This window comes from Lasioglossum baleicum, chromosome 4, assembly GCF_051020765.1.
Source record: "Lasioglossum baleicum chromosome 4, iyLasBale1, whole genome shotgun sequence".
Lineage (NCBI taxonomy): Eukaryota > Metazoa > Arthropoda > Insecta > Hymenoptera > Halictidae > Lasioglossum > Lasioglossum baleicum.
Genome location: NC_134932.1, coordinates 9,835,278 through 9,848,039, shown reverse-complemented (window position 1 = coordinate 9,848,039; position 12,762 = coordinate 9,835,278). Strand labels below are relative to the sequence as shown.

Here is a 12,762-nt window from a genome sequence, read left to right as displayed (position 1 = left end):
AGTGAAATGTACTTTATACAAGGTCTTAGCTGAAGGAGGCCACCTAAATATCTCTAACAATTTTTTTTGTCCGGTTATTTTTTCAGTTTTTTCAAGGTCATCGTTTTCTTTTATCGGGAAAACTTATTTTTTTTATTCCATATTTTTTTTATAGCGGCTGAAGAAATACATTTGAATATGCTTAAGTCATTGAGACACGATGGAATAAAAGAAAATAAGTTTTCCCGATAAAAAATAACGATGACCTTGAAAAAACTGAAAAAATAACCGGAGAAATTGTTCTTCTATGATATTCCTCCTTCGATACCATTTAAGTTATGCCATAAATATTTTTTTATGCCATTAAAAATAAAGGAGATATTTAGGTGGCCTCCTTCAGCTGAGACACCCTGTATACTGAACTAAGTGAATGCCTTTAGAACAACCAAGGAAGATTAAGTATGTTTTACATTTTATATTATTTTTTTATCAAGGAATGCATATTTTTCTTCAAATTGCTCTTTCATTAAAAAACCGCCTTTATTTTTCATAACAGCCTGACATATTCAGGGCATACTGGTGATTAGTTTTTCGAATGTTTCTAATTTGATATTTTTCCATGTTTCCTGTAGAAGTCGCCAAAGATGTCGCTTCAGAAAAGTGCATTCCGAACATTGTCTTACACTGGGTTTATATTATTGAATATTATTGGTTGAAATATTATTCAACTAGTTAATATTTGATACTATAATATAATGATGGATCATTTCAAAATTTATCTCGATATACTCGAATTTTACAAAAACCAGCAAGTGATTCGAAACTTTTGGCCGGTAGTGTATACATAATAATTTCCCCCTGTGATTCGAAGAGGGAGGGTGGCATAGCATCATGCTCCAAACGTTACTCTAATCCAGTCCCTCTGTCTATTAGCCCCGAAGTTATCAAAGCAGTGCACCGTCCGGTTATCCAGTCGGAGTCCATCTGTCTGGACTCGCGAGGATTTCGCGGAGAAACTCTTGGAGCAGTATCGTATCGCGCAGCATTGTCCCCAGACCGGCCATCCAGCCGTAAAAACCTCTGGGTGGAGGAGAAGGCGGTTAGGCGACGAAGTTAGGCGAAATCGAAAATCCGGATACGGAAAGTCCGAGAGAGTCTCGCGCGGATCCCTCCCGACAAAGGGCCGACTTTCGTCGATTTTCGCATTCCGCGCACGTCCCGGTACCGGGCGGCACGGCGCCGGAAATTCTCTTTTAATTTTCCGCGAAATTCGAATAAAGTTGCCTGGCCAAGCAGAGTATTAGGGCCGGGATTCGGCGCGCACGTCCGTCGGTAACATTTTAAACTCGCATTTCACTGGCTTGAGCCCTAACTTTATCTCCGCCGATGGGCAGAGGGTTTGAAGCCTCGCGATGCGACAACGTGTACCATCAAAACGAGATTCTAATGCTGGCTGGACGCCGCCAGATTTCCACAGAAACTTTCCCTACCCGGACAGCCGGTTCCTCGTCCCAGGTGGACACCGCGGATTTTTTTCGAAAGACAATATAAAAAAGTCTAAATCAAACATTGTCAACAATGTAGGTTATTCGAAAAGAATTGTTGACGTCATTTGTGAAGCGTTGTGAAATGTGTAAGCTATATCCAGAGTCTCCCAAGACTTGTCTCCAACGCTACTCTTCCCTTTCTACGCCGCTACGAGAGAGGGTATCTCTTTCCCCTGATCTGGCGCATTCAGAATTTTTAGAACACTATGAAGAAATATTTAGAAGCTTAGCAAGTTACAATTTTCGTAGAAAACGGTCTCCGCGGCAACGAGGTCTTCACTAGCAGCCGGCCCTCGACTAAACATCGATCTTTCGCGGAAAAGCGAAACGATCGCCGAGGAAATAAGTTTCGCAGTTTTATTCGCCGTTTTCCTATCGACGATCAAACAGAAAATACGACCCGCTCGAATTGCGTGACTCATCTGTACCGTCCGAAACCGGGTAGGTATCGTTCCCGAAACGACAGTCGCCGTCGGGCAAAAGTTTATAAAATTCCGCCCGACACGGTATCGTTCCATAAAACTTTTACACTGTTTTATACAATTTCATTACACCGGGTCTCCAGTATTTTTTCCTTCTCCTTATCCACTATATTTCCTTGCTTCTTCTTGATTTTCTTTTTTTGCGCCATAGAATATTAAAACTACCTTGCATTTTCCAGTCTACCGCCGCGCGCGGGCATTCTATCCGTACCAAATACGATTGCGAGACGTGGGAAAGTTCGGCGGGAACGCGAAACCGGCCGATATTAAACTAATTCCTTTAACAAAACTTCGCCGCGGTCCCTTCGACTTATACGGTGCGTTGCTCTCCTTTTTTTCCGGCCTCCTACAGTTATCGGAATAAAACGGAAGGTACAGGCTGGCTCTCGGGTTTATGGGACTTCTTCTCCATATAGTTATTTAGTTGCGATTGGGGTGCATCCTGGACTTTGGAAATTGTCTCCGGTGGTTTCTTTATGCATTGAGTAGGAAATTAGGACGTTCATATTTCAAGAATTAGATTAGATTACATATTCACGTTCAATTCTGCAACAAATGTAGGGTAATTTCGGGAGAGATGCACCATTGAGAAAAATACACCAGTTTTTATTGTGGCATAGTGGACAATTTTTAACTGCTTTTCGCGCGTCATTTACAACGTATTAACCTATGTACGCTTGTAGTAGCTTGCCGAGTTGTCGTGATGTTGTCGAGATGTTGTCGTTGTTGTTGAACTGAACGACAATGCAATATTAAAAAACAAATCTTTAATTTAATATTAACCATCACGCTTCGCCGCGCGACGATCGGTAGTACGTCATCACGTTCAGCGATCCCCACTCCGCGCGCCAGCGCTCCCTACTCCACTACGTGTTCTCACTCCGACTTATCCCCACTCCACTGACCTACTTCGCATCGATTGTCCATTTCGGACAATTTCGGACTCTATCAAGAGACGTCGTCTCTCGGACTGATCCCCTCATTCTTTCTCGCGTATTTCCATATCTTGCGTTTCTATATATATATATCTTACTATTTCATACCAGTATTACTATATCTTGTGTTCCATTTAAAAAAGACTAAAAAGTAGAAAATAAAAAAGTATATAAAAAAACTGTTTAAAAACCACGCTTATATTAAAATGCACTAAACAGGAGAAAATAAATTTTTCAGGCATTAGTGACTATAAATAATAGCGTGGAGCGCTAGACTATATTGACGTAATCTTCGTGGGCGCTCCACGCTTTTATTTATAGTCACTCATGCCTAAAAAATTATTTTCTCCTTTTTAGTGCATCTTAATATAAGCGTGGTTCTTAAAATGTTTTTTTTTATATATTTTTTTAAACAGTATATTAATGTATTAATATAAAATTTTACTCATACAACGTTATATTTTATTAAAGAGATGTAAATAAAGAATTCAACTATGCCTGTCTACAGTTTCAATTCTTTTTAATAAAATTTTTATAAGCAGAAAACAAAATGTGGTACATCTCTCCCGAAACTACTCTGCTCTTGCAGTCGTTCTGCAATTTCGCAACACTTACTGTTGACGTGCAGAGAAATATTATAATTTCATCGTCCACGTATTTAAAAGATAATAAATTTGATACGAATCGATCCGTGCGGAATGGTGAAAATTTCGGACAGAAGATCGAGAGACAACATTAAATTCTCCGGCAGTGCGGCAGTTACATAAACCCGCGGAATGCACCGTGGCAAACATGACGAAGTGGCCGACCGGCTTTCATCCGTCTGGTTTTCCCTTGGCCCGGGGGAAGAAAAGGAAAATCTCTCGTTCGCCGTTACACCGGGCATTTTTAATCACGTGTTCCGCGCGCGCTCGGAACGAACAACTGCGCTCTCCGTTCGCGAAGGAATGCTTTTCTTTCGCCGAATGTTTCGTGGAGCGGCCGTTTTCTTGATATTTCCTCCCCTTCGCTCTCCGCCTCCTCTTCCATCGTCTCCTCTCTCACTCCCTCGTTTTCGTTCCGCCGTTGAATTCCGCGCGCCGGCGCGCTAATGAAAATTGCGATTAATTATAATTTTTCGCAATGCACCGACGGGCCCCCCGGCAGCCCCCGTAGATCGTAATTAATTAAAGAAAGAACGAAGCTTCTGTATTCCCCCGGCCGCGCGTCAAACAATGCGTTACATTTCTGTACCGTACCCGGCACGGCGTTTTATCGCGACGCCCGAAGAAAGCGAACATTTTCGCGCTACGGACGCGCCGAAGTTTCCCTCAATTTCAGGATACCGTCCCGGGCAACTCGGAGAAAAGAGAGAGGAGAGCGTCGGGTTTTAAATATAACACACCGCTCGACGTTCCGCTGTAACGTAATTAAGAAATATTCCCGGTTCGCGCGAAATTCGTACAATGCGCGCTACAACGGCGCTGCACAACGCGCCCCCTCTCGAAATCAGAAGAGAAAATTAAAGGGTCTCCCTTGTTTGATGGCCGGGGAAAATCGTTCTTTGTTTCCTCGATTTTTCTCAAATTTTTCTATCCGCTTCCAGCTGCAGAAATTATGCTCGTTTATAAACGAGACGTTTGATACCCCTGGGCGGACACGCTATTTCAAGTTATAATTTGTATAAGATGATAGTATAGATGCAGACAGCTATAAATTAATAATGATCTCTATGTTTATTGAATATCGTACAAGAAGTATGAGGAAATGGAGGAAGAGTGCTCGAGTGTCTTATTTCTAGCGTGCGCAGTATAGCGAGCGATAAGCATGGCGTCTGACCCATCCGCGGGCCAAATCCGACTCCACTTAACGCCGTAGTCTCTCGACTACGTAATGGTTCAGCGGTTAATTAAACATCCGATGGCAACATTGAAATAGTTGGCTGCATTATGCAGGGAAATTTGCAGTCAATGCGCGGAACAATCGGAATTCTAAAAGAGACTAAAAGATTTACGACGCGACGCTTCCTGGCTCGTATTCAAACGCGGGAGAGACGGGGCCTTTTGACGAGCTTTTCTAATGGGACACAGAAATATCTGCAGCTCCGATGACACAATCGGAATTAATATACATATTTTATCATTTTATTTGCTGTCTGTCCGCCGTTGATCCGGAGGCTCGTGGCAACGTTGTGGAACATAGAAATACATACACCGGGGCGGAGATTTAATTGAGTCGATGGCTATAAATATAAAAGTAACAAAGATAATTTATACCAGCGTTTCAAGACGATGATGCTTCGGCAAAATAGGCACATAAAGCTCTTAAAGCGCGGAGTAACCGATCGACTGGCAAAGTCATCCCCGGGGCAGACGGATCCTCGAGCACCTTTCGAGCAGTCCATCAATCGAGAACTCAATTGGCCCTCTCTTCCATCAGTGACATTTCCATAATGGCCCTCCAGAAATAGTACCAATCACTTGAAATCAGAAATCAAGCGCCCGCGCAATCACTTTTACGGCCCGCGGATACGCATTTTATTGCGGTGTGAGGAGCTCATAAACCGAACCCGGAGTCGATTCCGAACCGCGATCTATCGACGTACACGGGAAGTAAACTGCGATTCCGAAACGGTCATCGTTTCCGGCAGGGATAAAACGATCGGCCACGACGATTCGCTGTTTTACGAATCTTTTGAATCGAGACCAACTTTGTGGCCACGATGATCGATCCTCGGATAATTATGACTTTTCATTTATAATTTTTTCAACGGAGAGAAAAGTTTCTGCAACAGGCCAGGCTTTTCTGACTCAAGTAAAAAATATTTCAACTGAGTCAGACGAGTGGTTATGGAGCCAAAAACTGGTGAACAAGGAATTCGGAAAACTCCACGGATCTCGTTCTAGGAGCATGGTGGAGAAAATCGAGCGAGGAGCGCAATCAAAAGACGATCGACGCGGGCCAACGAGTTTAAACAAACAGGCGGTTTCTAATTAGAAGTTACGGAACTCGTGCCCGCGCAGCCGGCTCGCAAATTACCCTCGTCGCGATTCACAAATGTCCCCGGAATCCGGTGTTATCTGTTTAGAACCGATTGCGGGGAAACACGGGTTCTGTTTCGTATCGATAACCTCGAAATCGTTTGGCCTCGTGCTCGAGGAAGAGTGTCGGCAGGGTGAGGCCCGGCTTGGAGAGAAGGTGGAAGAGGAGGAGGAGGAGGAGGAGGTGGTGGTGACGGAGAAGGAGGATGCTGGGGGAGGACGTCGGCGGAAGCTGGAGGACAAGATAGAAGGGAAAAAAATGAGAGAAAGAGAAAAACGGAAGGCTCGTGGAAGGAGCGAGAGGAGCCCTTCTCGGCCCTATTAAAAAGCCCGTTTCTGCCTCCGTTTCTGAAAGCCTCTTACGGCACTCGAGGCAACTGCGAAAGCACTTGAAAGCTCCTGAAAAGCCCGACAACACTTCCCTGGTTGAGTGCCGCGTCCCGCCAGGAGGCCGCTGCGACTTCGCACCCTGTCACCGAGACATGGAGCTGCTGCGAGCCCCTCTATGTGTCGCAATATCGCCACTATCCTATGTATTAAACATCGAGTGCCCTCCCTTCCGTCGACAGAGTAGGAGGACCATGCCTGCTAGCCAGCCACCCACACCAACAACCTCGTGGAATCACTACTCTCGGACAGACTTCGGCCACGTTAAAGCAACCCTTCGCCGGCAGAAGCGACCTGGACCAAGAAAGAAGCTTCATGCACGATGAATGTTTTTGCTGGGGAGGCCGGACTCGTTATTTTCGGCTCCCATTACGTTTCTTAATGGCACTGTTCTTTATGAAATTTGTCCAACTTCTTTGAAAACATTGCAACCCTCAAATAATCTTAGAACGACGGATTGATTTAAATTAACACCGCCGGTCAAAATGACCGGCTCCAGATTTTTTATTTAACAATTATTGAAATAATAAAAATGATTTCATTAGCAATGGTTGTATAGATACCTTTAGTAGAGCACGTATTACGATAGGGGCCTCGCAAAGTCTAAATAAAATCAATCTTGTCATTTTTATAAGGGAACATGTGTGTGTGTACCAGTTACTTTTAAGGCTCGGTAGGTTTAGTGTTAATTTCTATGAAAAGAACAGGTGTGGAGTCGGGCCTAAAGCCATATTTCGGGTCAAGTAGATAGTAGAGGGACAGCCCATTGGCTGTCCCGAGTGAGGTTGAGGTTTTTAGTGGGTATGGGTACGCCGATCAACCGCGGCCGTGCCCCACACCACCCCCTTCCGGGGCACTTTCCCCCGCATCCTTAACAAAAAAAAGAAGGTTTAGTGTTAATTTGATCCCCACCAATAAAGTAAAATAAATCTATGCAACCAATCTGTTAAAATTTCCACGCACCACCGCATTCACATCGAAAATTACCAGAAGTGCACCTAAGGAGTTCACGGTTCAACCAATTCACTCGATGATCTCCGAAGCATCAACATCATAAACTCAGCTCTGCTCTGGCCATCGCGAAAACAATTCTACCCCGGTTCGGTTCTACGATTTCCATTCGTGGTAGTAGCGATCGATAACGGAGCTAGAGCATTTAGGAATACATTGTACACAGCCATAAGCAGAATCCAAAGTGGATGTACTCGGCAGTCGGAAGAGAAGGCACGCCCACGCGAGTAGATCCCGAAGAGAGAACCGAGAATCCCCAAACCCCGTGTCCTCTCTTCCTCAGGATCCCGACAAAGAGAAAACATCCCTGTGACCGTGGAGAGTGTCTTGCCGGAACTTCTTTGATAGAATAAAGAACACTTATCCCGTCCCGGCTCCGAGCTGGAATCGTAAATCCCGGTTCATCCTATCCGAGGAACGCAATCGGACAATGGAATCGGCGATACTAATCCCGAACGTGTTTACCACCCGTGTCGGGAATCTCTGGTGGCTCGATTCGATTCCGCTGGAAAAGGAAACGACGACTGACGGAGTGTGGGTGGTGTTTCCGGTGAACCAATGGAGGGGGTGAAAATTAGTGGAGGACGACGATAGTGCTCGATAAGTCTCTATCAGACCATTCTTCTTCGAGCTGAGAACGCTAACGAGGGAACGAGCCACGATCGTCTCTGTTACCGAGAACCACGCTCGGAAACGAGCTAACAGTGAGCTGGAGGGCGTGTGGGTGGATCAAGGGATGCTTTCTTCATGGTCTCGAGACACCACTAAAAGTAGCAAAGAAACCAATTTTCCCAGTCACTAACATTCGCAATACGAATAAACACGTTTATATTTCGAATATCGCTGTCGAATAAAATATTAGACTTTTTAACCCTTAGCACTCGAGTGCTATAAAAGTTTCTGTATCATTATTTAAAATATTGTTTACATTATTAGATATGTCGGTATCTAATCAATTATGAAACATTTAAGTATCGTATGAGGTATTATATCAATTTCGTATCCAGCAAATTAAAGAAATCACTGAGCATGGAAATATTCTAGAATAGCTCCGAGTGCAAAGGGTTAAGAGGTAAAATAGAGTTTGAGACCCAAAGAAAGAATCCTCAGAACGTATGCTCCGTGATTCGAACAATGACGAACTGCAGAGAATATATTCCTGACCTCGAATGTCCACGCGATGAAGTGAAATGAAATCGTTTTTGTCGAGTTCGGTACATTGAAAAAGTAACAAACACAGGTATTATTTTTAGGCCGGAGGGAGAGAGTGATAGGGATTGAGAGTTGTCGAGGACAGAGAGAACCGGGCAAAGAAACGAAATGGAGAGGAACAGAAGGTGCTGGTAATCTGCGTGTTGAAGCGTTCTCGGGCCGGAGATAACGGGAACATACATAATGCAGTGTTTCTCCTGCGGACGGCCAATCGGTGGCGGTCTTAAGCGAAAATGGGCCAATGGTTTCTCGCGCGAGGAGCTTTCCCCTCGAACCTTATTACAATACATTAGAATATCGCCGTGGTCGTCTGACTTCGTGCGCGCCGTCGAAGAGGTAAAAGGAAACGCGGCCACAGGCCGATTTGCGTACCTCCGCAGGAAACTGTCCCTACCGGTCTATTAAAATCCACGCGTCGAAATACAACGGCTCAGCAACGGCGAGAAGCAATTTTTCTAGTGTTTCGAAAACTATTAGGTCGTTGCATATGAAGTGTCCGATTTGTAACAGTAATGTTAAACAACCGCAACTATCTCTGGATCAAAGAATCACACGTTTCTTGATTGTATTACGGTAGAAGAAAATAAGTCTCAATACTTAATTTGCACACCTCGTATGTCTGGGTCAGTAAAGACCCAGCTGAATTTCTAAATCGTTTCGAATCGGCAGAACAAACGTGTCCGCGTAAAATACAGCGGATCCACGGACGGACTCCTTGAAAACGTGCATCGACGCTGTTTGGCCTCTCCGGTCTGTTCGCAGCGAAATGAAACAATTCCTGGAATTCTTCGTGACTTGCCCAGGGCCGACACGGGGGGGGGGGGTGGCTAAGGGCTGAGGGTTGGTTAATTTCTGGACAGAAGGGGTGCCGGCGCACCCCGGTGTTTGAACGGCCAGGGCAACCTCGCTTAATCTGGCGCAGTTTAGACAATTTAGCGCGGTTACCCGGTTAGCGTCAAACATAACCTCGCCACTTGGCCGGGTGTAAAGAATGGCGGCCGTAATGTCGGTCCACGCACGGTGAGTTACCTAACGAAGAGAAGAAGAAGAGACTCGGGGTGGTGGCCGGACTGAGGGCCTTTCCTACACGAAAGAGAAAGATAGAAGAGAGCAGCCCGCCCCGACGAGGGAGGCTATGTGCTTACCAGTCACCGAAGCAGAAGGAAGAGTAGAGGGGTTGGTCGGCACCGGAATAACCCGGCTCTTTAATTTAAAGCCGCCGGACAGTAATTAAAATAACCACCCCCGACACATACTCCTTGAAGCGGTGCCCAACCCGGCGAAGACACTCGTACGATTCTTTCGGGCTTGGTAGATCTGCAAACAGAATTATAATGTGGTCGTTAAAAATAAAAATGTTCTGCATTGATTGTGGGAAGCAAGAGTAAAATAAAAATTGATTGCATCCCTTAATGACTTTATCGCATTAAAACAATTTTTCTAATCGTTTAGTGTTTCGATGATATATATAGTCAATAATAATCATTTCAGGACTGCACTAATTGCAGTACGTCGCCGCGTAAAGAGATGTGGAATACGAAATTTTCAGCACAACTTTTTAACCACCCTATATATTGTTGCATACATAACACTTTTATCTCTTCTTTCAAGAAACCAGCTGACCTCGATTACGTCCACATATCCTCAGCATTCTACGCGTTCATTTTTCAATCGCGACGTTTACATAGACCTGCGCACGAAAAGGATAGTCACCCTCATATATTCAGATTCTATTTACTCGGTCGTCTTATCTGTTCGATCTACAATGCCCGTTTCCTTCGGATAAGCGGAAATTTTAAAAACATGAACGTGCTGTTCAAAAGAATTCACCGAAGAAACTACCATTACTACTTTGACGATAATGCTTGTGAGTAAAGTATGCAGCCAATTCCTACCTATATGTATAGGAAAAAATGTTTAGCCCTCGTAGGAATTTACAAAACGTATTTTTAAAAACTTCGTTACAAGCTCGGATAAGACTGCAATTTTAACCGACGGGAAATTTCTAGGGAACCTTTTTACACACAATTTTAGAGTTCGGTCCGAATATTATTTGCGAACGGAGCCCAATAATTACTAGCTTTCGCGTAATTTTGTAATATATTCCCCTTAAATGATATGTGTTTTCTTAATGAGCGTGTTATATTATACGGCGTCGGTTAATGCCGGTGATTCAACGAGCACGGCCTCGTTGAGCACCGCGTTTCTGTTCACGGTCTTCTCGTTCGCGACCGCGAGCCGAGGTCAGGACACACGCGTGTGCCTCGTAAGATTGAAAATCTGATTTAATTTATTGCACTCACTCCTTCATTCTCCCTCCCTCTCTCTCTTTCTCCATTTCTCTCGTTGCCGGTGTAATTTTCTTCTCCCGTGGAGGAAAAAGAATCTGCAGTGCAACGAAGGAATCGCGTTTATTAAACTGTCTTTAATAAAATCGTGTCTGGGGCAATTAACCTTCGACCATATTTTTCTTGTAAATAAAATGCATCTTATAGCAGGTGTCAAAGTCATCTCAACACTTGCTCGATTCTATTTGTAAAATGAAAATAAAATAAGGAAATAAAAAAGAAAATGAAATTAAAAATTTGAAGTAAGGTGGAGTGGGGTAAGTGCGTCAACGGGTCAAGTGCGTTAATTGATTATTTTTATTATAATATGAACGAAATTTCTTTATCTTGTATTTATTAATGTAGTACAAGTTAGTATGAACTATTCGACATAGATGCCGCCCAAGAATAAAGGTGCTTTCCTCGCCTAAATCAACCAATGCCAAACAGTCACGTGCGAGGTACACGTACAACTTTGAGGTTACCGTGAACGTGCAATAGTTTACAAGTTATTAATATATTCTGTGTTGTTATTTTAAGTAAGTACAACAAATATTGATGTAGGTATGCATTAAATAAACCGTTTTTATTGTAGTGTTTTAAAATTTATTGAGAAAAACACCAAGATGCACTTGCCCCGTAAATATTACTACACGGGGCAAGTGCGTACTATCACGGTGGGGTAAGTCCGTACTATATGGGTAACTATAAAACTAAACAATACAATTTAATGCAATAAGAAGCATTTTAAAGCAGGCTTGTTAATCATGCTTCTCTTGTCCCGTAGCACTTGAAACAAGGTTCGAAAGCATTTGTAAACTTTGTTTTATTATAATATCACTGTATCCCCTTTCATATTTCAGCATAAAAGTACATGTTTGTTTAAAAATGGATAACTATAAAACAAAACAATATAATTTAATGCAATAATAATTCTTTTCTTGTCCCGTGTACTTGAAAAAAGGTTCAAAAGCATTTTTAACTTTGCCCCGAGAATGGGGCAAGTGCGTAGTAGTTGACACTTTGTACAATATCCTATCAAAATGATAATTTTCAAGCAAAATTAGAATCCGACATAATACTAATTCATCAGTAATAACTGTGGAAAGAGTTTGATACCAAGAGCGTTGTTTTTTTACACACCAGACTGAAAATACATCAGTTTAGAGTACAACTTTGCAAAAAATAGGGCGGACTTACCCCACTCCACCTTAGTACTTTTCCAAGCTAGCTGATTTATTCATAGAGGCGGATGTTTTAGAATAGTACGATTGAAAACGAAGTCAATTAGGCTGCCGATCGATTAACGAACAGGAGACGTATCCCCGTTGAATATTTGATGCTGACGCGTATCGCATTGAGAGATCATGGTCATCGCAAATCAGGCACCTCTGTATACGGCAGCCTTGAAGTAAATTTAGCCCTTAGGTGGCCACAGTATACAGGCTGATGGAAAGATCGATATCAAATTGCGGGTAATGACGGAAATAAGAATGGTATTATGTGGGTTCGGCGTTTAAGGTATAATGGCTGGGTACCGGGTGTAATATCGTTTAATAATTTACTTAGCCGAGGGTATCCTTAAGCGTTCCTCGTCCCATCCGCGCCGCGAATGTCATGGTTCGAAGGTACACTTTCACTTTTGGATAAACGACGTTGATGCTCGGCGATAATGTCGTTATTGGTGCGCATAACGACACCGGCGCGGCGCGGCGTCAGCTATTCGATCCGGGAAGGACTGAATCATTTCTTTGAGGTAATAGTCTGGATTCCTTGATTTTGATAATTGTGTTTTCAAAGACAATTCCATATTGTATCCTCGTTGATGGATCTTGGTGTACAAGAATGGACACAGTGTTCAA

At 43.4% G+C, this 12,762-nt stretch overlaps 1 long non-coding RNA gene across 3 annotated transcripts in view; it reads right to left on the bottom strand.

Annotated features, from left to right (window-relative positions):
- LOC143208091 (uncharacterized) overlaps positions 1–12,762 on the bottom strand; it is a 398,278-nt gene that overhangs the window by 196,061 nt on the left and 189,455 nt on the right. The window contains exon 4 of one of the 3 annotated variants that reach the window (XR_013008838.1): positions 9,719–9,890. The exons of the other annotated variants lie outside the window; for them this stretch is intronic. This is a non-coding gene — a long non-coding RNA (uncharacterized LOC143208091). The remainder of the gene's footprint in view (positions 1–9,718; positions 9,891–12,762) is intronic. 3 annotated transcript variants of the gene reach the window in all.